Here is a 26,044-nt window from a genome sequence, read left to right on the forward strand (position 1 = left end):
AGGAAGGGTGGGAGTCTGATCCTTTGGCTTCTTCTGGTGAGGAATGATCAGATCCAGTCCAGGGCTTTTCCTTGTATGCTGGCGTTGTGTAGTCTGGCGACTAGTGTGCTGTAGGAGACGGTGTTGAAGGCCGCTGTTAGGTCAAGGAGGATGAGGGCTGCTGAGTGGTTTTGGTCCATGAGGGTACGGATATCATCTGTGGAGGTGAGTAGGGCAGTCTCTGTGGTGTGTATGCTTCGGAATACGGATTGGGACAGGTTGAGGCGGAACAGTTTTAGCCTCACAGGCATACTCTGTGTGAATGTATTTCGTTACCAGAGGCTTTTTTTTCTCTTTTTAATACTTCATTCAATAGTTTTGTTTTAATGATATTCACATATATATTTTAAACTTGCCTTGTAACTATGCCCTTTGCAGATGCACATCCAGACCGCATACTTTAAATACTTTCCTCAACATTCTTTGTTTATTTCTTAATTTCAATGGCACGTACACTTTAAACTCTCCCTGTGACTGTATGTATTTTCAGTATTCGTGAATGTTTACAAATAGGCCAAGAGGTGACGGGTTGTTGGCCATCTTATCGGGTTTCCAAAGTGCAGAGATTCTCAATCATGTGTTGTCCGTACTAGTACTAGTACTGACCAAATATTTCTATTATGAAAGCCACAAAGTCTGTCTTGTGATAACAAATATCCATCTTTATGTCTTTAATAATATAGTACAGAATGCAAGGAATGCACTGCTGAAGTTCAGTGGCTGCAACTTCAAAATGGATTGAGCATTTCTAGTTAATTTGCCAAAATACTAAGCTCAGATGATGCGCTTTCTTGTGTCAATTTACAAATAGAAAACAAATGTGTCCTCAAACGAACTTCTGTCCGAAAACATCAGAATTTTTAGTCATTCCTATTTTTAATACAGGAAACAACAATCTGGAGCCTTCAGTCCTCAATAAAGGCAGCTTGAAAACCAGGGGCCAGAGTTTATATGTGGGAGACTGGGACTTACATGGGATTGTTTAAGATTATGATTACAGCCAGCAAAATCACACACTGCAAACACATTGTTTGCATTCGTTTTGCAATAAAATGACCTAAACCCTATGGTGAGAGTCCTTCATAGACTGTCAAGGGGAGTCGTCCCTATCGATTAGAGGAAATCCCAGCCTATATTCAATGTATAGAACTATTTGAAACCCACTCCTGCAGGTACTGTGTTTTGGCAAGCTGAGTGTCAAAGGTGGATAAATGCCTGACCTAGGAACTTTCTCTGTCCAAATAAAAGGTAAATGATTATGATTTCCGCTCTGAGCCTAACAAGCAAACAGCGATAAAGCCAAGAAGTCTAACTTTGACCATGTACATGGAGAACTTTATTTCAATGTTTAAGGAAGAAGGGAGCAACATATATGGGTTTATGCATGTTGACATTGTTATAACAGAAGCACTGGTTTCATCGTTAAGTATGTTTTTATTGTCACCTGTAATGCGATACCTGTGAAAATGTACAAACATACATATAAACTGAGTAAAAATAAAACATAAATAGGGAGAGGGGTAGAAGGATAGAGGGGTGGTAGACGGGTAGAGGGGTAGTCGAGGGGCAGTGGGGTAGAAGGGTAGTATATGGGTAGAAGAGGGTTAGTTTGAGTAGAAGAGGGTTAGAGGGATTGAAGTAGGGTAGAGGAGTTGTAGAGGGGTAGTAGAGGGGTAGAAGGATAGAGGGGTAGTAGAGGGGTAGTGGGGTAGAAGGGTAGTATACGGGTAGAAGAGGGTTAGAGGGATAGAAGTGGGGTAGAGGAGTAGTAGAGGGGTAGAATGTTAGAGGGTTAGTCGTGGTGTAGAAGGGGGTTAGTGGGATAGTAGAAGGTTAGAGGGGTAGTAGTGGTGTAGAGGGGTAGTAGAAGGGATGAGAGGTAGCAGAGAGTTAGAGGGGTGGCAGATAGCTTTAGGGGTAGAAGAAAAGTAGTAGAAGTGTAGTAGAGGTATAGAATAGATGGACAAAGGTAGAGTGTTCAAGAGGTAATAGAGGGGTATAGGACTGTAAGTGAAGTAGAAGAATTTTAGCGGAGGGGTAGTAGTGTTAGTAGAGGGATAGTAAATGTGTAGAAGGGTATTTGAGGTGTAGTACAGGGGTAGGATATGTGTAGCAGGATAGAGGTGTAGTACAGGAGTATAAGAGGGGAAGAAGGATAGAGGAATAGTAGAGGTGTAGTTGAGGGGTTTTGTGGTAGAAGTGTAGAATGGTAGTAGACGGGTAGAAGAGGGCTATTAGGCCATAAGAGGTGTAGAGGGATAGAATAGGGGGATAGAGGTGGAAGAGTGGTAGAGAGGTAGAATAATGAAAAAGAGGGATAGATGGTTAGTAGAGGGGTAGTAGAGGGGTATAATTGGATTATAATGTTACAGGGATAGAGGGGTAGTAGATGGTTAGAGGAGTATTAGATGGATTGAAGGATATAAGATTAGATGAGGTGTAGAGGGGTAGTAGAGGGTTAGAAGAGAGGCACTAGAGGGGTACTAGGGGAGAGGGGCATAGTGGTAGCAGAAGGGCAGAGGAGTAGGAGAGGGCTATAAAAGCGTTAGTACAGGGGCAGTATAGGGTTAATAGAGGGATAGAAAAGATGCAGAAGGGTAGTTGAGGGGTAGTGGGGTAGTAAAGGGGTAGAAGAGGGCTAGTAGGCTATAAAATATGTAGAAGAGGGTTATTGAGGTAGAAGAATGTTAGAGGGGTAGAATAGTGAAAGAAAAGGGGCATAGGGTTATTCGAGGGGTATAATAGGTCTACTAGGGTACAGCGGTAGAGGGGTAGTACATGGGGAGGGGTAGTAGATGGATAGAAGGCTAGAAGGCTAGATGAGGTGTAGAGGGGTAGTGAAGTGGTAGAAGAGGGGCAGTAGAGGGGTACTAGGGTGGAGGTGTAGAGTGAGAGCAGAGGGGTAAAGGAGTAGGAGAGTATAAATATGTTAGTACAGGGGTAATAGAGGGTTAATATATGTATAGAAAAGGTGTACAATGGTAGTTGGTATATAAGAGGGGTATAGAGGTAGAAGAGTGGTAGAGGGGTGGAATAGTAGAAAAAGGGGTATAGGTATTTAGAGGTGTATAATAGGTGTACAATGGTACAGGGGTAGAAGGGTAGTACATGGGTAGAGGGGTAGTACATTGATAGAAGGCTAGAAGGCTAGATGAATTGTAGAGGGGTAGTAAAGAAGTAGAAGAGGGGTACTAGGGTTGAGGTGTAGAGTGAGAGCAGAGGGGTAACGGAGTAGGAGAGTATACAAATGTTAGTACAGGGGAAGTAGAGGGTTAATATAGGGATAGAAAAGATGTAAAATGCTAGTTGAGGGTATAGTAGAGAGGTAGGAGATGGATATAAGGATAGAGGTGTAGTAGAGGGTTAGAAGGATCAAGGGGTAGTAGATGTGTAGAGTGGTACATGTGTAGAGGGGTATTAGAGGGGTAGAAGGGTAGTAGATGGATAGAAGGGTATATGTGGTGTAGTCGAGGGGTAGAAGAGGACCATTATAGGGCTATTGTGGTACAGGTAAAGAGTGGTAGCAGAGGGGTATAGTATTAGAAAAGACGTAGAAGAAAGGTAGCACAGGGTTATTAGAGGGCTATTAAAGGTGTTGAAGGTTATTTGAGTGCTAGTAGAGTGTTAGGAGGTGTGTTTGAAGAAAATAGGTATAGAAGAGGGTTTGAAGAGGTTTTTAAGAATAGAGGGGTAGTAAAGATGTAGAGGGGTATTGGGATAGAAGTATATTAGGGTAGTAGAGGGGTTGAAGAGAGTTAGTGGTTTAGAAGAGGTGTAGAGGGATAAAAGAGAGGTAGAAGAGTGTTAGAGGGGTAGAAGTGGTAAAGAAGAGGGATAGTAGAGGTGTGCTATTTATTTATTTATTTATTTTTAATATTTATAAAGCGCAGCATATACCCTTGGGCGTCTTGGCGCTAATAAATCATTTGTTTACATTCGGAGCATGATGCTTTGGGCCGGATGAAGAAGCAAACTGGCAAGATGGTATAGTTATTGAATAAACAACTACAGGTGTTGATGTGTAGATATGTAAAAAGGTAGAGGGTTATAGGGGTAGAAGAGTATTAGAGGGATAGTAGAGGGGTATTACAGTGGTATAGTGTTATAATGTTAGTTGGGTATAAGGATAAAGGCATATAGGGCTAGAAGAGGGTTAGAGGGGTATTTGAAGGGTAGTAAAGGGTTAGAGAGGTTATAGAGAGGTAAATGTGTATACGAGTAGAAGAGGTTTAGAGGGGTTGAGGGAAAGAAGAGTGTTAGTAGATGTTTAGAGGTGTAGTATAAGGGAATATGGGTCTTACAGTGGTAGGCTACAAGAAGAGGCATAGTAAAGGGGTAGGGTTGGAAAAGGTTTTATGGGTAGTAGAGGGAGGTTCGAGGTGTAGATGTGTAGCTAGGTAGATGGATTGAAGGGTAGAGGGTTATAGTTGTAGAAGAGGGTTATAGTGGTAGTAGAGGGATAGTATAGGGTTAAAGGGGTAAAAGAGGGATAGATGGATTTGGGTTTAGAAAAGGGTTAGTAGAGGAGTATTAGAGGGGTAGAGTGGTGAGTAGAAGAGTTTTAGAGAGGTTGAGGGGAAGAAAAGGGTTAGTAGAGGTTTATAGTTGTAGTACAACGGAAGATGGGTATTACAGAGGTAGGCTACAAGAAGAGGGGTAGTAAAGGGGTAGTGTTGGAAAAGGTTAGAGGGGTAGTAGAGGGCTGTATGCGGTGTAGATGTGTAGCTAGGTAGATGGATAGAAGGGTAGAGGGTTATATGGATAGAAGAGGGTTATAGTGTTAGTAGAGGGATAGTAGAGTGTTAGTATAGACCTAAAGGGGTACAAGAGGGCTAGATGGATGTAGGTTTAGAAAAGGGTTAGTAGAGGAGTATTAGAGGGGTAGAGTGGTGAGTAGAAGAGTTTTAGAGAGGTTGAGGGGAAGAAAAGGGTTAGTAGAGGTTTATAGTTGTAGTACAACGGAAGATGGTATTACAGAGGTAGGCTACAAGAAGAGGGGTAGTAAAGGGGTAGTGTTGGAAAAGGTTAGAGGGGTAGTAGAGAGCTGTATGCGGTATAGATGTGTAGCTAGGTAGATGGATAGAAGGGTAGAGGGTTATATGGATAGAAGAGGGTTATAGTGTTAGTAGAGGGATAGTAGAGTGTTAGTATAGGCCGGGTTAAAGGGGTAAAAGAGGGATAGATGGATTTGGGTTTAGAAAAGGGTTAGTAGAGGAGTATTAGAGGGGCAGAGTGGTAGTAGTGGTGTAGTAGAGAGGTGGAGGGGTATAAGTGTAGAAGGGTAGTAGATGGGTAGAACAGGGGTAGTAATCTATAAGAGGTGTAGAGGGATAGAAGATGGGTAGAGAGGTATAAGAGTGTTACATGTATAGAAGAGGCAAAGGGGTAGTAGAGGGGTATTAGAGGGGTATAATAGGTGTAGAAGGGTTCAGGGGTAGAGGGGTGGAGGGGTACTTGATGGATATAAGGATAAAAGTGTAGATGAGGTATAGAAAGATAGTAAAGGAGTAGAAGGGTAGGTATAGTAGAGGGTTAGTAGAGGTGTAGATTAGATCTAGAAAAGTAGAGTGTTAGAGGAGCAGTAGATGTATAGAAGTGTTGAAGAGGTGTAGAGGGGTAGTATAGGGGTAGCAGAGGGGTACTAGAGAGGTACTGGAGTAGTGTGTTAGAGTGGTAGCAGAGGGGTATCGGATTATAAGTGGAGTAGAAGAAGGTTAGTACAGGGTTTGTAGAGGGATAGTAAATGTTTAGCTGGGTAGATGTGGTGTAGCTGAGGGGAAGTAGATGGGTAGAAGAATAGACGTGTAGTAGAGGGGTAGAAGAGGTGTAGAAGGATAGAGGGTAGTAGAGTTGTATAGGTGTAGTAGAGGGATATTGGTGTAGAAGTGTAGTAGATGGGTAGAAGACGGCTAGTAGGCTATAACAGGTGTAGAGGGATAGAAGAAGGGTATAGAGGTCGAAGAATGGCAGAGGGGTAGAATAGTGAAAGAAGAGGTGTAGAGGGTTATTAGAGAGCTAGTAGAGGGGTGTAATAGGTGTAGAATAGTACAGGCTATAGAGGTAGTCTATGTGTAAAGGGTTAGTTGATGGATAGAAGGCCTGAACGGTAGATGAGATGTTGTGGGGTAGTAAAGATGTAGAAGAGGGGCACTAGAGGGGTACTAGGGTAGAGGACTAGAGTGAGAGCAGAGGGATAAAGGAGTAGGATAGGAGTATAAAACGTTAGTACAGGGGTAGTAGAGGGTGAATAGAGGGATGGAAATGTTTTTGAGGGGTAGTTGAGGGGTAGTAGAGAGGTATAAGGATGTAGGTGTAGCAGAGGGTTAGAAGAGGGTTAGAATGATAGAGCGGTAGTATATGTGTAGAGGGGGTACATGTGTACAGGAGTAGTAGAGGGGTAGTAGATTAATAGACGTTTATAAGGTATATGTGGTGTAGAGAGGTAGTATAGGTGAAGAAGAGTTGCACTATAAGGGTACTGGGGTAAAGCTTAAAACTGTTAGCAGAGTGGTATAGTATTATAAAATAGGTATAATAAAGTTTGCACTGGGGTAGTTGAGAGTTATTAGAGTGACATTAAAGGTGTGGAAGGGTATTTGATGGGTAGTAGAGTGTTATGAGAAGGGTTAAATGATAGATTTTTAGTCGAGGATTGAAGGATGTAGGGGTATTAACTGTGTAGAGGGCTAGTAGAGGGGTATTGAGATAGAATTATAGAAGGATAGTAGATGGGTACAAGAGCGGTAGTGTAGAAAAGGTTTAGAGGGATACAATAGGGGTATAGAGGTAGAAGAGTGGTAGAGTGGTAGAAGATGTAAAGAAGATCGGTAGATAGATATTAAAGGGGTGCAAAAAGGATAGATGTGTAGATGGCTAAAAATGTAGAGGGTTATAGGGGTAGAATAGGATAAGAGGTGTAGGATATGGATATTAGAGGGCTGGTATAGGGGTAGAGGGGTACAAGGTTAGATGTGTAGAATGCTAGAGGCGTATAGCGTTAGGAAAGGGTTAGATGGGTATTAGAGCTGTAGTAAAGGGCTAGAGGTGTTAGTAGAGTTGTAAAAAGTAAATGTGTAGAAGAGTAGAAGAGGGGTAGAGGGGTTAAGGGTATTAAGAGTGTTATTAGAGGTTTAGAGGTGTAGTACAAGGTTAGTTGGTTATTAGAGTGTTAGCAGGGAAGAAGAGGGGTAGTAACTGAGTAGTGTTGTAAAAGTTTAGCGGGTAGTAGAGGGATGTTAGGGGGTTAGAGGTGTAGCTAGATAGATGGATAGAAGGGCAGAGGGTTATAGGAGTCGAAGAGGGTTGTAGTGTTAATAGAGGGATAGTAGAGGGTTAGTATAGGGCTAAAGGGGTGAAAGAGGGCAAGATGGACTTATGTTTAGAAAAGGGGTAGTAAAGGAGTATTAGAGGTTTAGAGTGGTAGTAGAGGGTTATACGTGTAGAAGGCTAGTAGATGGCTAGAACAGGGCTAGTAAGCTATAAGAGGTGTAGAGGGATAGAAGATGGCTAAATAGGTATAAGAGTGGTATAGGTGTAGAAGATGGAAAGAAGAGGGGTAGAGAGGTAGTAGATGGGTAGTAGAGGGGTAGAATAGGTGTAGAAAGGTATAGGGTTAGAGGGGTCGAGGGTTATTAGATCGATATAAGTATAGACAGTTAGATGATTTGTAGAGAGGTAGTAAAGGGGTAGAACAGTGGCATTAGAGGGCTATGTATAGTAGAGGGGTATTAGAGGTGTACAACAGGTGTAGAAGTGTAGAGTGTTAGAGGGGCAGTAGCTGGATAGAAGGGTAGAAGATATGTAGAGGGGTAGAGGTGTACTAGAGGGCTAGCAGAGAGGCACTAGAGGGGCACTGGAGTATATAGTGTTAGCAGAGGGGTAACAAACAATGGGAATTCGGTTTACAACAAACTGAACGCGTTTCATCAAGCAGCAGATTAGGAATTATACATTACAAAGGTATACATAGACTCTATTATACCCCAGTCCGTATGCATAGATTTCACCTGCGAGACTCCGACACCTGCGATAGATGCAATGCCCCCGGGGCGGACTTCCTACGTTTGGCATGGGAATGTGGAGGAGTGCAAGATTACTGGCGTCAGGTATTCGTTGCGGTGTCCACGATGATACATACAGACATGGCGCCCTCTCCAATAATCGCTCTTTTAGGGTATGTGGAGACGATACCGCCGGCACACCGTAAGTTTATTGTGCTGCCATTTTTGGTAGCTAAGAGAAGGGTAGCTTGCAGATGGGGAAGAGGCAGAGCCCCTAAATTTAAGAACTGGTTACACGATCTCACATACTGTCAGGAACAGATTGCTACATATTCTGAACTACTGCCGGTTTCCTCTAGGCCGGCCGATATCTGGGCCCCATTGAAGTGTTATCTGTTAGAGAATGATGACCCCCACAATGCAGGCATGCCACCTTCCTCGCATATTGGGTGTCCGAATGAGAGGCCCTCTGAACATCAGCACTAATGTTTTTTTAACATGCGGGAGCCAGGGGGGAATTTCAGTCCTGAATTTGGCTGACTGACAATATACTACAGAGCACTCTACCTGGCCTGCAAGGCACGGGTCGATTTGACTGATTGTTATCCCTGTGGTCCCCTCTCGTGTTGGCGAAAGGGCAGGGCGCTGTTCTAGGTTAACCCGAGACAATTGTATTACTGAGTAATTATTATTAATATTTGGCCCCTGCATTGTAACTTGAACAGTCTCAAACTAATAACACAAATGTGTTATATGTGGCTATGCAGAGCGAGCCGAGGAAACCTAAAATGCAACACTAAGGGAGAACCAAAGTGGACCCAAAAGGGAAAGCTTTACATCTTTGTCTTTTAACCATTCTTGTAATGCTGGTTACACTGCTTTATTTGTTTTGCCTGATAATTGCAACACACTCTTTTTACACAAGAATACGATTGTTTCAATAAATGTTTGAAAAGACAATTTGCATCTTTCTTGTGTTTACCTTGGGCATGCAAAAGTAAACAACAAAAGGCTAGGTCTGTTTCCATGTTTCCCTTGGGGAGTACAAAAGGGGTCATGTTCGTGGTCGCTGATACCATCTGGTATCCTAGTGAGTTTAGGGGGTTCAGATGGGGCACTGTGAGCTAGTTAGGAACCAGGCCAACAATTCCTGATGATACTCATGAACCAAGTTCCCATATTTTAACGCTTATATTGTCCAGAATACACAGTCCTACTTAATACGTAGGAACCGATAACATTCCCATGGATAGGACGCAGGCAAAAAGGAATTGGGTTTCAAGTCAGTACAAAAGAAAAAGAACATCCTTTCAAGCTCAAAAGGATAACTTGCTACAGGGGTCACACTGAGGGGGCATTCACTAAAGAACTGTCAGGTGACAGACGTGTCCCAGCAGCACCCATTATAGTGAGTTGTTAACTTGGGTAATGTGCCCCTGTTGGGCACAATCTAGCAGCAATCACCATTTTGGAAGGGGACACAGATGGCCCTTGGTGCATCCATTTAAATATCATGGGGTCTGTGTTGTTAGTTATCCTCCAAGGGAGGAAGCTCATTACCCTGAAGGATGCAGGTGCTGACAGGACTATGGTTGGGAGGAAAAATACCGAGCATGGGGAGATTCTCCCTGGTGCCGTGTGGCACAGGCTGGCTATCCAGTGGGGATACTATGAAGTACTAGCAAGAGAACTTACTAGCACCGTGCACTTTTCACTGGGTTTCAAAACAAACCCGCATTTTGAGTGCGCTGCATTAGAGAGATCTCAGCTTGATTGGCTCCCACAAGCAAGGAACAAGCGTAGTCCAATCGGGAAAGAACCCTGGACTGGACTATCAGCTGTCTTGTAGATGAGTCAAATTACTTTAAAATAGGTCTTAGACCTCGTAAAATGCCAAAGCATGTAGCAGCAACTTTTTTTGTATGTAAGCAAAAACTAAGGGCGGAGTCCAGCCACACCCCCAAGTTTTTGACTTCTGTTTTGGGTTCTGGGGCTTTACCCAGAGCATTGGGCCACCAGTGATCGCCCCATAGGTCTACGTTTTTTCCAACCAGTAGCACCTCTGTCTTGTTTGCATTTAGTTGCAGACAGTTAGATGTCATCCAGTCTGCCACGGCAATTAGGCCGCTTTTAAACCTGGAGACATTTGGGGCCGATCCTTCAGTTAGGGCAACCACTAGCTGCGTGTCGTCAGCATATGAGATGATGGTGAGGTCCCATTGTCTGGCGACATCAGCTAGCGGCTGAACATAAAGTTTAATCAATGTGGGGCTCAATGCCGAGCCTTGGGGGACGTCCTGCTCAATAAGATGTACCTGAGATAGGAAAGGAGGGGTGGAAACACGAAAGGACCTCTCGGTCAGAAAGGATCTGAACCAAGTAAGGGCCAAATCAGTGATCCCTGCCTCCTCAAGACGGTGGAGCAGAACCTTGTGGGATACAGTGTCAAAGGCGGCACTGAGATCTAACAGGATCAGTGCCGCCGTTTGACCATGGTCAAGGATAATCCGCAGGTGTTCCGTCATGGCCAAGAGAGTGGTGTCCTTACTATGACCAGCGCGGAAACCATGTTGCGTTTCGTCCAGAATGTTATTAGAGCTCAGGACGTTGGTGAGTATAGTATTAACATGTGATTCTGCCACCTTCGCTACCCAGGGAAGAAAAGAGATAGGCCTGTAATTTTCAGGCTTCATAGGGTCTAAACTAGGTTTTTTAAGGATGGGAGAGACCCACGACTGTTTCCATTTCACCGGAACAATTGCGGATGAGAAAGAGGCATTAATCAGCTGTGTAGCGGAGCCATGCAGGGCAGAGAGGATTCTCTGAAATGAGCAGGTTTGAGTGGGTCGGCCAGAGAGCCGGACTTAATTTTCACAGTCAATTTGCTAAATTCTTCCCAGGAAATCTTTGGGATAGCCGTCAGATTAGAGGCTAGGGCTGGTCTAATGAAAAGAGATGGACCGGGCATAGTCATGGAAGGAAAAGATTGATAAATAGCCTGTATTTTCTCCACGAAGAAGGAGGCCAATTCTTCACATTGGGGTTCTGACGTAGGAATAGGCGCTGGAGATTTTTTGGCACTGAGATCTTTGAGAATTTTTAAGATGACTTTAGCGGGGTTGGAGCTCAATTTAATCTCAGAAGCATAGCACTCCGCTCGAGCCCTGCCTACAGCTCTATGATATGTTTTAAGTTCGGCTAGATAGTAAGCTTTTTTTCCAGGAGCATAGTCTTTCCTCCACTTGCGCTCATACCTTTTACATGCCTTCTTCAGAGGAGTCAAGGTGTCACTATACCAGGGGTTAGAATCCTGCGTGCGACCCTTAATCCAGGTTGCCGGGATAAGAGTGTCAAGAGCCCGGGTGATCCAGGCACAAAATGAATCATATCCTGTCTCAACATTACTAAAAGGGCCTAAAGGGTCCGCCCCTAAAAGTGCGTGGAAATCTTCAAGTTGAAACTTACGCCACAGTCTTTTATATACCGAACTTTGAGTATTGTTGTGTGAAGATGTAGATGTGGGAGTGGTCATTTCGACTAGTAGATGGTCGGACCAGGCCGTAGGGGTAGTCGCTGTGGCCATCTCAATGTTGGTAAATATGGCCTCTTTTATGTGTAGGGCTTTTAACTATTGGATGGAGCTGAAATGCGGCTAAATCAGCAAGCATAGTGCAAATAGTCTGATCCTGATCCAGATCAAAGTGGAGGTTAAGATCGCCAAAAATGCTAAAATTAGCCGATTCCACAGCAAATGCTCCAACTGTCTCTAAGAGAGCATTGTTAAAACCGGAGGCAGGTCTGGGAGGTCTATATATTAATAGACCGGAAAGGGTAAAATGAGTGCTCACAGAGATACTAAAGTGAGCACATTCATCTCCCTCCATATTAACTTTATCAAAAAGACAGGAGTAGCTAGACCTGGTAATGACAGCGATACCGCCTCCCCTAGTCGCTCTGTTCACCAAAGAAATCGAGTATTCAGGGGGTAGCGCCAGATTCAGTGCATTCGTCATATCATCACTAAGCCAAGTCTCGGTCAGAAAGAAAATATCCGGAGTTTCATCAATGATAAGGTCGTATATTTCTGCATGGTGTTTAGCTAATGACCAAACATTTAACTGCAGTATTTTTAGCCCATGTTGAGGGGGGTATGACAGGAGATACGGATAAAGGCATAGGTTTAGAAAGTACAAACGTGCCGCACGGACAGCATGACGGGCCACTCAGGGGATGAAGTGGGGGAAAGCTACAATGGTGAGATGAAGAACGCAGATTTAATAAAACCTCTCTGGAGTAAAGACAGCTACCTGGCAGATTTTGGCCAGCGTTTCTGGCGAGAGGCGACATACTGGCAGGGACGGGTGCAGACGGGCTTGCCTTTGGCGCACCATTTGGCACACCGCCGGCACGCCCGCTGCATGCGTCCGCTGCGGTCACGCGCCATATTGGATTAAAATAGTTGTCAGGGGGCGTGTAGCAACTAGAGCGCCAACCAAAATGGCGCGCTACCGGTAGTGAGTGGTTCCGGTCTTTGCTCTTGTCTATGCCCTCCACATCAATCAGCCACAGGGCTGCGGTGGACCGGGGCGCAAGAGTGTGTAATAAGTCAGGTAGGTGTTCAGGGTTATTCAAGCTTTTTTAAAAACAATGACGAAATAAAATAGATCTTCCCTCCACCCACTGAACCTGAAGCCTAAATGCAGGAAATAGCCTTAGCGATGTTTCCCAGAGTCAGCAGGATTGGAAAACTGCACAAACAGTATGCCCGCGCCGTCTCTTAGCATTAAATAGGAAATGCAGCGTGCAGCAAGCAGAGCGCCGCCCAAAATGGCGCGCTACCGGTAGTGAGTGGTTCCGGTCTTTGCTCTTGTCTATGCCCTCTACATCAATCAGCCACAGGGCTGCGGTGGACCGGGGCGCAAGAGTGTGTAATAAGTCAGGTAGGTGTTCAGGGTTATTCAAGATTTTTTTAAAACAATGACGAAATAAAATAGATCTTGCCTCCACCCACTGAACCTGAAGCCTGAAGCCTAAATGCAGGAAATAGCCCTAGCGATGTTTCCCTGGGTCAGCAGGATCGGAAAACTGCACAAAATGCAAAATGAATGGATGGTTGGGCGTGAAACAAGGTGAAATGATGTGATTGACTCTGGTTAAGTACCAGGACCAGAAGCCTTCTCATGGATACATCTACGGTTGCTTGGACAGTCAGATCAAGCTTGATGTTTTTGTCATTAGATTAGGCTGAGATTGTCTTTGTGACAGTATCTCTGTAAATGTCCAAAATCTTGAAGTACGAGTCCTGCAGTCACACCTTGTTGAGTTCTTTCACAAGTGCACTGGAAGATAAACCTTCCGCTCACTAGCCCTGAGTCTGACTGGGGTAAACTTTGGCTGTTTTTAGTCTCTTGGTAAAGAGTATGGGATCACTGGAGCCTGGATGTGTATTACACGTAGTATTCCAGACATCAAGTAGACAACCAGAGAGGATACAACAGGCTCCTATCTGATGAAGGTGACCTTCACAAGGACAGAGTCCCGTGTGGGGAAATAAAACCATTTATTTTTCTCCTCAGATGTTCACGAACTAAACGAGGTTCAATTTGGGTCACAGATTGAAGCATTCAGCACTGGGTATCCTCAAAATATTTGGAAGCATTAAAGTGAACTAGCCAACCTATGTCTTTTCCTGTTAACGATAAAGTGAATGATCAGAAGCCAGAAGTCCCAAAGAAAAATGCAGAAGAAAGATTGGAAAAGGCTTGTTTTGACTTTGATAATATAGAGATATAGGTCTGTGTAACAGAAAGAATGGACATCAGAACGAATCTAGACTTGAGATTATCATTGACTCCAGCACTTTCAACCTCCATGGAGACTAGCACTTTCATCTAGAGGACCGTAATGATTCCAATTCAAATTCCCTCCTCAAATGTCTTGGGACCCTCGGCCGTACTCAGCACATCACCAGACTCACCCACACAGCTGAACACTTCCTGGACCCTAACTTCTCCACACTAAATAACATCTGAGTCTACAAACAAACACCTATCACCTGAACTGAAACACCCTTTAAAGGTTCAAGCTCAGCACCCTGAATCACAGGAGATCCACCACCTCTGGGCAGGCAGCCACTGCTGGAAGAACATCTCAGAGAAGGACTGGGCTTCTGCCCACAACACACGTCACCTCAAGCATACCAGCAACCTAACGGAAGACATCAAGAACTTCAAAGACTGGATCACCACCTGCACCAACAACCTGGACCTCCTCAAGCATACCAGCAACCTAACGGAAGACATCAAGAACTTCAATGACTAGATCACCACCTGCACCAACAACCTGGCACCCCTCATGCATACCAGCAACCTAACGGAAGACATCAAGAACTTCAATGACTGGATCACCACCTGCACCGACACCCTAGCCCTCTTCAAGCATACCAGCAACTTAACAGAAGATATCAAGACCTTCAATGACTAGATCACCACCTACACCACCACCCTGCCCCCCTCAAGTATACCAGCAGCCTAACTGTAGACATCAAGAACTTCAGTGAATGGATCACCACCTGCACCGACACCCTTGCCCCCTTCAAGCATACCGTCAACTTAACGGAAGATATCAAGAACTTCTATGACTGGATCACCACCTGCACCAACACCCTGGACCCCCTCAGGCACAGAAGCAACCTAACAGATGACATCAAGAACTTCAAATAATGGATCACCACCTGCGCCAACACCCTGGACCCCCTCAGGCACAGAAGCAACCTAACGGAAGACATCAAGAACTTCAATGACTGGCTCACCACCTGCACCAACACCCTGGCCCCCTCAAGCATATCAGCAGCCTAACGGAAGACATCAACGATGATCTTAAGAAATCGAAGAAACTCTGTCGCTTCCTCGAGAAGGCCTGGAAAAAAGACCCAAACACCAGCACTAGGGACGCCTTCAAAAACGCCATTCGCATACACCACCAACTAATCCGATCTGCCAAGAAAACCGCATTCAAAGACCGACTAGACAACAACGCCCACAACAGCAAGGAATTATTCAACATCGTCAAAGAATTTACCAACCCCTCAGCCAACTCCAACGACATCACCCCCTCTCAAGCCCTCTGCGACTCCCTAGCTTCGTTCTTCCACAACAAAATTGCAGACATCCACAATAGCTTCGACAACCGACCCGGAGTACCAACCCACCCAACCTTCTGCAGGACCTTCATCCCCCTTGAACATCCTTAATGACTGGAACCCAATCTCCACTGAGGACACCATCCGCCTGATGAACTCTATCCACTCAGGATCCCCCACAGACCCATGCCCTCACCACATCTTCAACAAAGCAGACTCCATCATAGCACCACACCTCCGAGACGTCATCAACTGCTCCCTCAACTCCGCCACCTTCCCGGATAGCTGGAAAGACGCCGAACTCAGCGCCCTTCTGAAAAAACCCACAGCTGACCCCACCGAACTCAAAAACTACCGCCCCATCTCACTCCTTCCATTCCCGGCCAAAGTCATTGAAAAAGCTGTCAACAACCAGCTTGCCGCCTTCCTCGAAAGCAACAAATCCCTCGACTCCTCACAGTCCGGCTTCCGAGCCAAACACAGCACGGAGACCGCCCTCATCGCAGCAACAGACGACATTCGAACTCTACTGGACAATGGAGACACAGTCGCCCTCATCCTCCTCGACCTCTCCGCGGCCTTCGACACAGTCTGCCATAGCACCCTTCTACAGCGCCTCAGTAACATCGGAATCCAAGGAAAAGCACTGGAATGGATCACCTCGTTCCTCACCGGAAGAACCCAGAGAGTCCGCCTCCCACCATTCAACTCAGAGGCCACTGAAGTCATCTGCGGCGTACCCCAAGGGTCCTCACTCAGTCCCACCCTCTTCAACGTATACATGAGCCCCCTCGCGGCCATCGCTCGCCAACACAACCTCAACATCATCTCCTACACGGACGACACTCAACTGATCCTATCACTCACCAAAGACCCTAGCACCGCCAAAAGCAACCTACATGAAGGAATGAAAGAAGTAGCCGAGTGGATGAAGCACAGCCGTCTGAAACTGAACTCAGACAAAACAGAAGTCTTTATCTTAGGTACCTCCCCCTCCGCATGGGACGACTCTTGGTGGCCAGAGGCCCTTGGAAAGGCACCCATCCCGACGGACCACGCACGGAACCTGGGCGTCATCCTGGACTCCTCACTCTCTATGAACAGACAAGTCAACGCCGTTTCATCATCTTGCTTCAACATTCTTCGCATGCTCAAAAAAACATTTCGCTGGATCCCCACCGACACCAGAAAAACGGTCACCCATGCTCTTATTACCAGCCGCCTGGACTACGGAAACACCCTATACGCCGGTATCACCGCAAAACTCCAGAAAAAACTCCAACGCATCCAGAACGCATCAGCTAGACTCATACTAGACATCCCGCGTAAAGACCACATCTCTAGCCACCTGAAAAACCTCCACTGGCTCCCCGTCAATAAGAGGATTACTTTCCGCCTCCTAACCCACGCACACAAAGCACTCTACGAACTTGGACCCGAATGCCTCAACACACGACTTTCCTTCTACATCCCCTCCCGCCAGCTACGATCCTCCAACCAAGCCTTTGCTACCGTACCCCGCATCAATAAAACCACCATGGGAGGTAGATCCTTCTCCTACCTCGCAGCTAAAACCTGGAACTCACTCCCCACTCACCTTCGTCTCACTCAGAACCACCTAGCATTCAGAAAGCAACTTAAAACTTGGATATTCGACAAGTAACTCCCCACCCTTCCTCAAGCGCCTTGAGACCCTCCGGGTATGTAGCGCGCTATATAAATCCTCTGACTTGACTTGACAAGATTTTCAATGAATGGATCACCACCTGCAGCAACACCCTGGACCCCCTCAAGCGAACCAGCAGCCTAACGGAAGACATCAAGAACTTCAATGAATGGACCCCCACTTGCACCGACACTCTAGACCTCCTCAAGCATACCAGCAGCCAAACGTAAGACGTCAAGAACTTCAATGACTAGATCACCACCTGCACCAACATCCTAGCCCACTGAAGAATACCAGCAGCCTAACAGAAGACATCAGGAACTTCAATGAATGGATCACCACCTGCACACCCTCAAGCACACCAGCAGCCTAACGGAAGACGTCAAGAACTTCAATTAATCGCTCACCACCTGCATCAACATCGTGGACCCCTCAAGCATACCAGCAGCCTAACAGAAGACGTCAAGTGCGTCAATGAATGGATCACCACCGGCACCCCCTCAAGCATAGCAACACAAAAATAAAATCAAGATAAAAAAAGCATGCCAGCTGGTACACAGAAGAACTCAGGGTGGTGATGCAGCAGTATAAGCAACTCTAAAGCAAGTTGAGAATGAGCAAAGACACGGCAGACAACAACGTCTTCAAATCTGTCCTGACATTCGTCCACCAGCATGTCTGAAATGCCACGTGAACATCCCACAACAACCGCATTGAAGTCAGCAACAACCCCCCTTACAAAACCCATTGAAGCAATCTCCAACTTCTTTTGGAGGAAGATTATATACACGTACGCAACTTCAACCTTCAACCTGACTCCAGTGACCTCGCAGCCAGCCTTCCAATCTCAGCTGAAGAATGGACCTTGACCATGTGGAACGGCATCACCGCAAACAAGACTGACACAACCATGAAGACCCTCAGCTCCGGGGCCCCCTAGACCCATGCCCCCACCACACTTTCAACAAAGGTCTAACCACCATCAGTGAAGTCCTCACTCCCATCCTGAATGACTCCATCAATGTGGTCCTCTTCCCAGAAACCTGGAGGCAGGCAGCTGTCACAGCCCTAGAGAGGAAACCCTCCGAGGATCTTAACAAACTCTCCAACTACGGACTAATCACCCTCCTACCATACATGGCCAAAGTCCTAGAGAAAACCATCAATAAGTGTCTGACCAGCAACCTCATCAACCACCAGTTTTTCAAAGGCCACCCTATCTCGATGCCGCCCAACCAGAGCACAGAAACAGCACCCATTGAACCTACCTATGCTATTTGCATGATCCAGGACAGAGGAGAGGGTAAGACCGTCATCCTATTGAACCTCATGGCGGTGTGTCACACATCCTCATCAGGCGCCTTCACAAGATCGAGATTCAAGAATCTGCATGCAATTGATCTACTCTTTCCAGATAAAAAGAACTCTGACATTCAACCTGACGTCATACTCCTTGCAAACCAGAAATCTCATCTGCGGAGCACCTCAAGGTTCACTCCTCAGAAGAACACTATTCAACACTTAAATAACCCCACTGACTAACATCATTCATACCCAGTACATCAACATCCTTTGCTACAGTGACAACACACAACTAATAGTGACACTCTTGGGCAAAATCTACAACACAAGAAACAAGTTCACTACCTGCATTACGGAAGTAGAAACCAACACTGACAAGACAGAAGTGTTGATCTTTGGAAACAACACCTGCCCATGGGACTCCACCTGAAGGCCATCCAACCAAGGACCTACTTCCACCCCTAACTCGCCTGCCAGCAGCCTAGGGATCATCATCTACAAAAAGCTGAAGTTATTTGCCCAGGTCTATGATGTCACTGCTTCCACACCCTGCAGAAAAATGTATAATGGCTCACGCAGAAGACCGCCATCTACGCACACATCACCAGTAGTTTCAACTATGTGAACACTCTCCGTGTAGGAATCATCAAACAGCTCACCAGACAGCTGCAAACCAACCAAAATGCAGCAACCAGACGTATCCACAACCTCCCACTCAGAACACATTTCAGAGCTGCTTAGCTCCAGATATATAAGCGGCCACATTTCAAGGCACTAACCAACAAATCCCTGCCTACATTCACAACTGCATCTCCTTCCATCAACCCCCTATGCACCTATGTTCAGCCGGACTCATACTCAAACACATCCCACGCATACACAGTAATGGATCCTAAAGCGTAGTACGATTTCCCTCAACACATCAGAGCCTCCTCCTCACTTCTTGAGCTAACCAAGAAGCTGATGCCCTGGTTCTTTGAATGACTCCTCCCTTTAGGCTAGACTTTCACACCTGCACAGCACCAGGATACCTCTCGGGTGATAATGCGTTCTACAAATACACTTAACAAATGATTATGCATATCCCAACTTATTTTCCCCAGTCAAGGTAAAAAGCAGTTCCATATACACAGATTAAGTCTTCAGTGAAGGTCTCCACACAGTGAAGTGCAGTGTAGTGGTTTCCTCTTCTGTTAGCACTGCATACAGTGGGAGTGCAATGCAGAGCAATGGTCACAGACACCCGCATTTATTTAAACCCCCTCAAAGTGCCAGACATAAAAGATACAGTGTGTGAAAGTTTCCACAAAAAGTAAATACCTCTCACAGTGTGGGCAATAATCAGTGAAGAGCACACATATTTCTTAAACTCTAAACACACTCACTGCACTTCATATGACTAAATAGTGAGGAATCTGTACACGCTGCAGTGCATCTTACTGCACTATGAGGAATCTGTACACGCTGCAGTGCATCTTACTGCACTATGAGGAATCTGTACATGCTGCAGTGCACCTTACTGCACTATGAGGAATCTGTACACGCTGCAGTGCACCTTACTGCACTATGAGGAATCTATGCACCTCACTGCCATATACTGCACTGTTAAAAATCTGTGCACCTTGCACTTTGCTGCACTATGAGAAATCTGCCCACACTGCACTTCATCTTACTGAACTATGAGGAATCTGTACACACCGCAGTGCATCCTATTGCACTATGAGAGATCTGTGTCACTGCACTTCATCTTACTAAATTGCAGTGCTGTGGTACAGATTCTTCAGTGCAGTAAGATGCAGTGACACAGATCCATCATAGTGCTGTAAGATGCACTGCATTGTGCACAGATTTCTCATAGTGCAGTAAGATGCAAAGTACCTTGCACAGATGTTAACACAAATGATGATCACAAACACCCACAGGGCCAAAATGAAAGCCTCCCCTCCTCTACCCTCCCCCACCTCTCCCCTCCCCCACCCCCACCCCGTAGAGGAGCCCGGCTCCTGACAGGGATTTCCCCAGGATTATACCGTCTATTTGTACAAACACAGCAGAAGGTGCTGACAATTTCCTACCTGAGTAGAAACCTGTGCAGACATTTACAGGCTCTCTCCACGTCCTAGGGCGGGGCAGGTGCACATCTGCGGTCTGGGGGGGTTGGTGAAGGTCTGAAGATGAGGATAACTGCACAGACAGACAGGGCGTCCTTCTTCCTCTGCAGCAGACAACAGATAAAGGGCCGGAAGTGATGTCAGCATCGGTGCCGGTGCTGTCTCTGCCACCGCCGACCTGGAAAAGGAAACTCTTTCCTTTCATACAATGTGCTCAGTGGTTTCCTCAGAAAGCGAGGTGCGCCCTCTGGTGGCCACTAACAGAACCTCCATTCCCAGTCCCCAGGAGTGAACACATTTCACAGGATCAAACATTTTGTGGCAGGAAAGACCTGGGCTTTAGATACCACAGATATTTTTTTAAGACACACACAGTCCAAGATACAGGGTCTCACTCTCGGTTGCTGCTGTAAAAAAATATTTACAGCTTTACTTCACATCTTCAAACCACTGATGCAGAGGACTAAAGAGTATTTACAGGAAGCTGTCAACTGGAAGCGAGACTTTGTATTTCATTAAATATATGAGAATATGTGTTAGTGGTACAATTAAACTGGCAGCTTATTTCTTTTTTCTTTTTTTTTTAAACTCTTTATTGGGTTGTTCAAATGCACAGCAGGGTATATAGCAATGTAAATAGAGAAAAATACCATGATGTTTTATCCACCAGATCAAATTCAGTTTGGCATAAGGCATGCTTTAATGCGGAAATTAAAAGAATAGCCTTTTGGATTCGTTACGGCAGTGCCAACACGTAAGTGTATTGTTTTGGTTGTGTTTGCTGGCTCTGCCTACAGCCCGTACACACTTTTCATTGATGACTAGACATGTGTCAGACATTGGACTCTGCAGGTGCACAAGGCCAGGGTATTTCACGCCAGCTCAAGTCACTCTTCCTTTCATTTAACCACTTTGCCTCCTTATCTAATTTTCAGGACCTATGACAGCAGGAGACAGCTCAGTGCTAGCCTCTTGTGCCTCTCCACCCCCATCCTGCAATCTTGAGCAGAGCCCACTATGACTCTGCGGCTGCCCGAGGCCACGCAGTGGCCATCAGGAGGGCGGCCCCTTAGACACCGAGGGCTTCCCCCACGCCCCTCTCTAGCCTCTCTCCTCCCCCGAGCAGGCGGAGCCCCGAGGGGAGCTAGGAGGAGCTGAGTGGGCATGTCTGGTGCGGCAGGCAGGGCGAGGGGTACTTAAGCACCCCTCGCCATTTTCCCTGCCTCTTCGCCGCACCGGACTCGTCGTAGTGTCCTCGCGGGGTGACACACATTTTGGTCTGGCGTCGGGTGTACTCCGGTGAGTGTGGGCACTATGCCTAGGTCTCTCCCCCCCTTCCTGCCGGTGGCTCCGTGTGAGAGTCGGGTCGCTCTGGTCTGCTAGGAAGGGTTTGGGGCAGGGAGGTCCGCCGGGGGTGTTGTTGTGCAGCTAGAGAATACAGAGGCCTCGTGCGCGGGTAACTGGTTCACGTTTGTCTGGCTTGATTGAGCATGATGTGGCATTTAAACGGGTTTCTGATTGATTCTCGGACACCGCATGAGAGATTTATAAGCTATATGAAAGCGCTCACAATTTTATTGGCTTTCATGTGATATTCGCCGAGTATAGTCCACAGTTGACGGAACTTCGGGATATACTCTATTGATAAGGAGCGTGTCGTTTGTCCTTGCTGGTTGAAGTCCACCTCCGCTCGTTTGTCAATGCAATAGCGGGCTTGTGATATTACAGCCTGCTCAGTTTTAGTGCATTGGTGCTACAAAACTTGGTGGTATAATGAAGTGCTCAAGGCGTTGCTTCAGGTCTCTCAGTGGCTATCCCGGGTAAGTAGCGGGTGTTATGCCCGAGTATGAACATGTGTATTTTGAGCACCGGGGCCCGGTGCGCCATTTGCAAAAGGGGAACTAATAGTCTTGCTGTTCTGGGGTTGTCTTCGTTATGCGGGGGAAGCTAAGCATTGAGGTCACAAGCAGAGGTGCGCCTGCCACTCAAGCACCTTGGGGAAGGTCTGAGACAAGAGCCGGTAATTGCCCCAGCAGGGCATCCATTGAAAAGGGGAGCGCTCCCAGAGACGCGGAGCCCAAAAGGGGTGGCCGGAGAAGTGTCACCGTGTGTCCGGCGCTTGCTGTTGCTTAACCCCCTCTGGGCATTTGAAGTGGTTCGCGGCGGGCACCCCACTGGTTGCCTATTCGCATGTCCTGCCATTTTTCTTTTATTTGTGTTAAGGTGACCTGGAATGTTTCAAGCGCCTCCCAAACACCCCCCCTCCCCCGTTTTGAGGACAGGAAGCTAAGCTCGATTGTGATGCACAACTTTATTACTCTGCCGACGGGGACAGTCTTTCAGCAATAGGATTGGTTGTGCGGGCTAAATTGTCGAAATTGTGGGGGGGGGGGGGTACACTTTGATTATATTCTTGTACTGCGGAGCCAGGACGCGGGCCTGAGATGGAGCCTGGGCTTGATTCATTCTTCACAGCTTGTTTAGGTTCGGCTGAGGGTGGCAGGCCAGAAGGTGATCGAGTAGGCTTGCGTTTTTTTTTTTTTGTGTTTTCAGTATCGCTTATTATTTCCCCTCACAGTACGTTGCTTCCTTGCCTTCGGTACAGAGCAACGAGCCCTGGTTGCCTTTTCGCATGTCTTGGGTTTTTCTGTGGTTATTGTTTTATGTTAACTGGAAGGTTTCAAGCTCCCCCCGGAGCCAGGACGCAGGACACAGATGGGGCCTTGGACTTCTATCGGCCTTCACATCTTGTTTAGGCGGCTCAGGGTGGTAGGCCCTGGTCCTTGTCAGTAACAAGTATGCCCAGTGTTAGGAATTCACACTTCGTTCCCAACTACGCGGTTCTTTGACACATGAACTCCGATTATCTCAAATGAATAATTCTTATAATTGGGCCTTGGTGTGGGAGCGTGAGATGGCCTTCATCTTCAACATGTCGCATGTGGTGCTCTGCAGCCCGGCTGGTTTCCCGGTTCGCGATCTCCGTTGTCCGGAGGTTGGCGAGGGCGCAAGCGTTTTTGATCGGAGGGGCTGTGGGCTTCGTTACCGTAGGGGCTACGTCAGGGGAGCAGCTGGCCATTCTCCGTGTTCGTGCGCCTAGGTATGGTCCTCCCCGGTTTAGCTCGAGGGTTAGGCGGGCATGGGCATACGGCCATGCCCCTGGGTTAAGTTTTCAGCACGTCTGCGGCGGACTCAGCTGCTGAACTGTCAGTTTGGCGGGTTGGCTCCATATTGCGCGGCCATGGATTCATAGGAAGACGTGAAGGGTTCGGTTCACTCAGTGGGTGCCCCGCCCTCATGCTAACCGTAGCTTAATTTAGTTACCTTCTAGTCCCGGTTTTTTTTTTTTTCAAAGTTTTTTTTTTTTTCAAAGTAGTCCCGATTTTTTATTGCAGCCTTACTTCTGCCTGAGGTTGAGATCACCACAGGGTTTTAATAATAGTATGCTTGTATTGTTCGGCGCACGTGGGCCATGGCGTCCGTTCGCGGCCATTTTAGTTCGGCGGGATGTCCGGCGCAGTTGGGTAATGGTGCACAGCGCTTCGTTTCCTACTATGGTGGGGGACATGTTGGTCGATTCGTTTCATATGTGATTTGAATGCACTTTCACTGGCTGATGACTTGCGGAGTCGCCGTTTGCCCCCCTTTTGTCAGACTGCTGTCGCGTGGGCCATAGGTGTTCCGGACACTGTACTCGGTTCAGGGTGCACGGATCTGACTTGCACCGCGCAACTCGGATATCACCGGGAGCGGAGAGAGAAGCTTTCGCTCTCGAGATTCTGGCCAGCCTTTGCTGACGGTGTGCTGGTCTTTGTGCCATGTTCTGCGATTCCGCCCTGTGCCAACTTTCCTGTTGCTCCCCCACTGTTCAAGAAGCGGCGTCCAGCCCTCGTAACCCAAGGCTTACCCCCCCCCCCCCTCCCTTTTTGTCCTGTGGCCTTCTCGCAGGGTTAGAGGTTTGTCTTATCCCAAGACATACGTCCTGATCCGGGGTGGAGGGGGGACTTTTTCGGATGCGCACATGGGTCCATGGTTAATTTCATGCTAGGCCCGGCCCCTTGCTTCGCACGCGGCAGCCAACGGAATGATTAGTACGCACGGCAGAGCGAGGGCCTTCATGCAGCAATCTATGGTTCCCCGAGCGGGGGGGGGAAGCGTAGGCGACCTAGCACGGCGCAGGTGATGCCCCCGTGTCAGGTCATCGACCTGGGGCTCCACGAAGTTATTGGTATTATTTTAGAACCGGAACATCTGATTTGGTTAAAGCAGCGCTGAAAGTGAAATGTGCAGGTTACTTTGTGTACCAAATCAAAGCGATAATTGTGTGCGAGCTCTAAGGGAGTTTGCACACAGTGCATTACACGGTTTATGGACAGTCACCTGTGCAGAGGGAAGATCTCTAGTAATCTGAGGGCCGCCACAATGCGGCCTGTGCTGACAGAAGAGATCATCCTCGTCCCATCGCAACTCAGGTCTGACAATTCATGTTGCTTTCTGATTTAACACATTCATAATAATTTAGTTTTAGCAAGCTGCCTGAGCCTGCAAGTTAAGAAGAACTGCGCGCTGGTGCCGCCGCGGGCTGGGCTCAGCTGACCTAACTGACACTATGTTTTGTCAAGCGGAGAGGCAGTCGTTGAAATGTCACTCATAATTTGACTGAAATTATGAAAATGTCACACACAGCAATTTGAAAGCTTGGCAGCTATGTATTGGCTAATGAGTCGGTGGGCTAGGTATTAACCAGCAGTAGTCCAAATATCCCAGTGCACCTTGTGGGTATGGAAGGTTGTCCTGTTTGTGTTCTCGGGGCTAACTCTGGGTTCTAGCTTTACTGACGCTCCGCAGCCCTCCGCGGTGCATTGTCACGTACTCATCTGCCTACGAATTGGAAGTACCTGGTGAGATTCTAAGATGACTATGGCTTGAATTGTTTTATGCTACACTAGAGGTAGCAAAAGGTACAGTACAAGAAGTAATGTGTCGTGAACACAAGTTACAGAAGCGTTCAGGGTTCAGGAAGAGACTTTCTGGTATGCTTGAAAGGCAGTCAAACTCATGTACAAATGTTTCCGTAGGCTATAGTGGCACGTGGGCAAGTACTGGAAACAAAAATCATGCTCAGAAGGAGCACTATCTAGGTTACAAGAGATAAGTGTCTGGTGCAGGTTACATAAGAGTACCAAACGCAGGTAGAAGGCTAGTACTGCGCTATAGGGCAGACTCCGAAGCACTTGAACATCTGGTAAGACACTTCCTTAGCAAGGGGTATATCGCTAGCTTTATGTATGGTCCCCCTTTTACTAGGGGGCACAATTGTATTTGGTTGAGGTAATTTTGAAGGTCTAGGATGAGGTGTCCTGTGAGTAATGGTGAGGGGTAAACATTTATCCTCACTCCCATGTGCCCGGTCATTGCATTAGGGCATGTTTGCACGTCTTCCTCCTTCCCCTATGCAAGGGGCAGCTTCCCGGCATGCTCCTTGCGGTGTTCAGCACGCTAAGACCATGCAGACGCGTAGTCGGGCGCTCTGTGTATAGGTATGGACAACTGTTCCTGCGCATTTTGTGAGGCCATTTGGAGCGTATTATTGGAACACATCTAGCATTGTCTCAATACTGGTAAGCGCTGCGCCTGCCATAACAGAATGTATGCAGGCCACAAACAGTGTGGAATTACTGTACCAATTGTGTTTACTTCCAGCCACTTTCAGGTGTTTGGCATCTGTTTCGGGCCGGTCAGGTACAGCGTAGGGGTCAAAAGCGCATCACATAGAACCAGTTGC

General features: G+C 46.8%; 1 protein-coding gene and 1 pseudogene across 1 annotated transcript in view; one reads left to right on the top strand and one right to left on the bottom strand.

The window, feature by feature from the left end:
• Window positions 1-20,362, bottom strand: part of LOC147662722 (uncharacterized) — a 42,949-nt gene extending 22,587 nt beyond the window's left edge. Inside the window, exon 1 of the mRNA XM_086950938.1 lies at window positions 20,224-20,362. The gene's annotated coding sequence lies outside the window, so the exon portion shown is untranslated. The remainder of the gene's footprint in view (window positions 1-20,223) is intronic.
• A 1,833-nt stretch (window positions 20,363-22,195) lies between these two features.
• On the top strand, window positions 22,196-22,589 carry LOC147662723 (Nuclear RNase P; annotated as a pseudogene).
• The last annotated feature ends 3,455 nt before the right edge of the window (window positions 22,590-26,044 follow it).

Source organism: Lissotriton vulgaris, unplaced genomic scaffold (assembly GCF_964263255.1).
Source record: "Lissotriton vulgaris unplaced genomic scaffold, aLisVul1.2 SCAFFOLD_211, whole genome shotgun sequence".
Lineage (NCBI taxonomy): Eukaryota > Metazoa > Chordata > Amphibia > Caudata > Salamandridae > Lissotriton > Lissotriton vulgaris.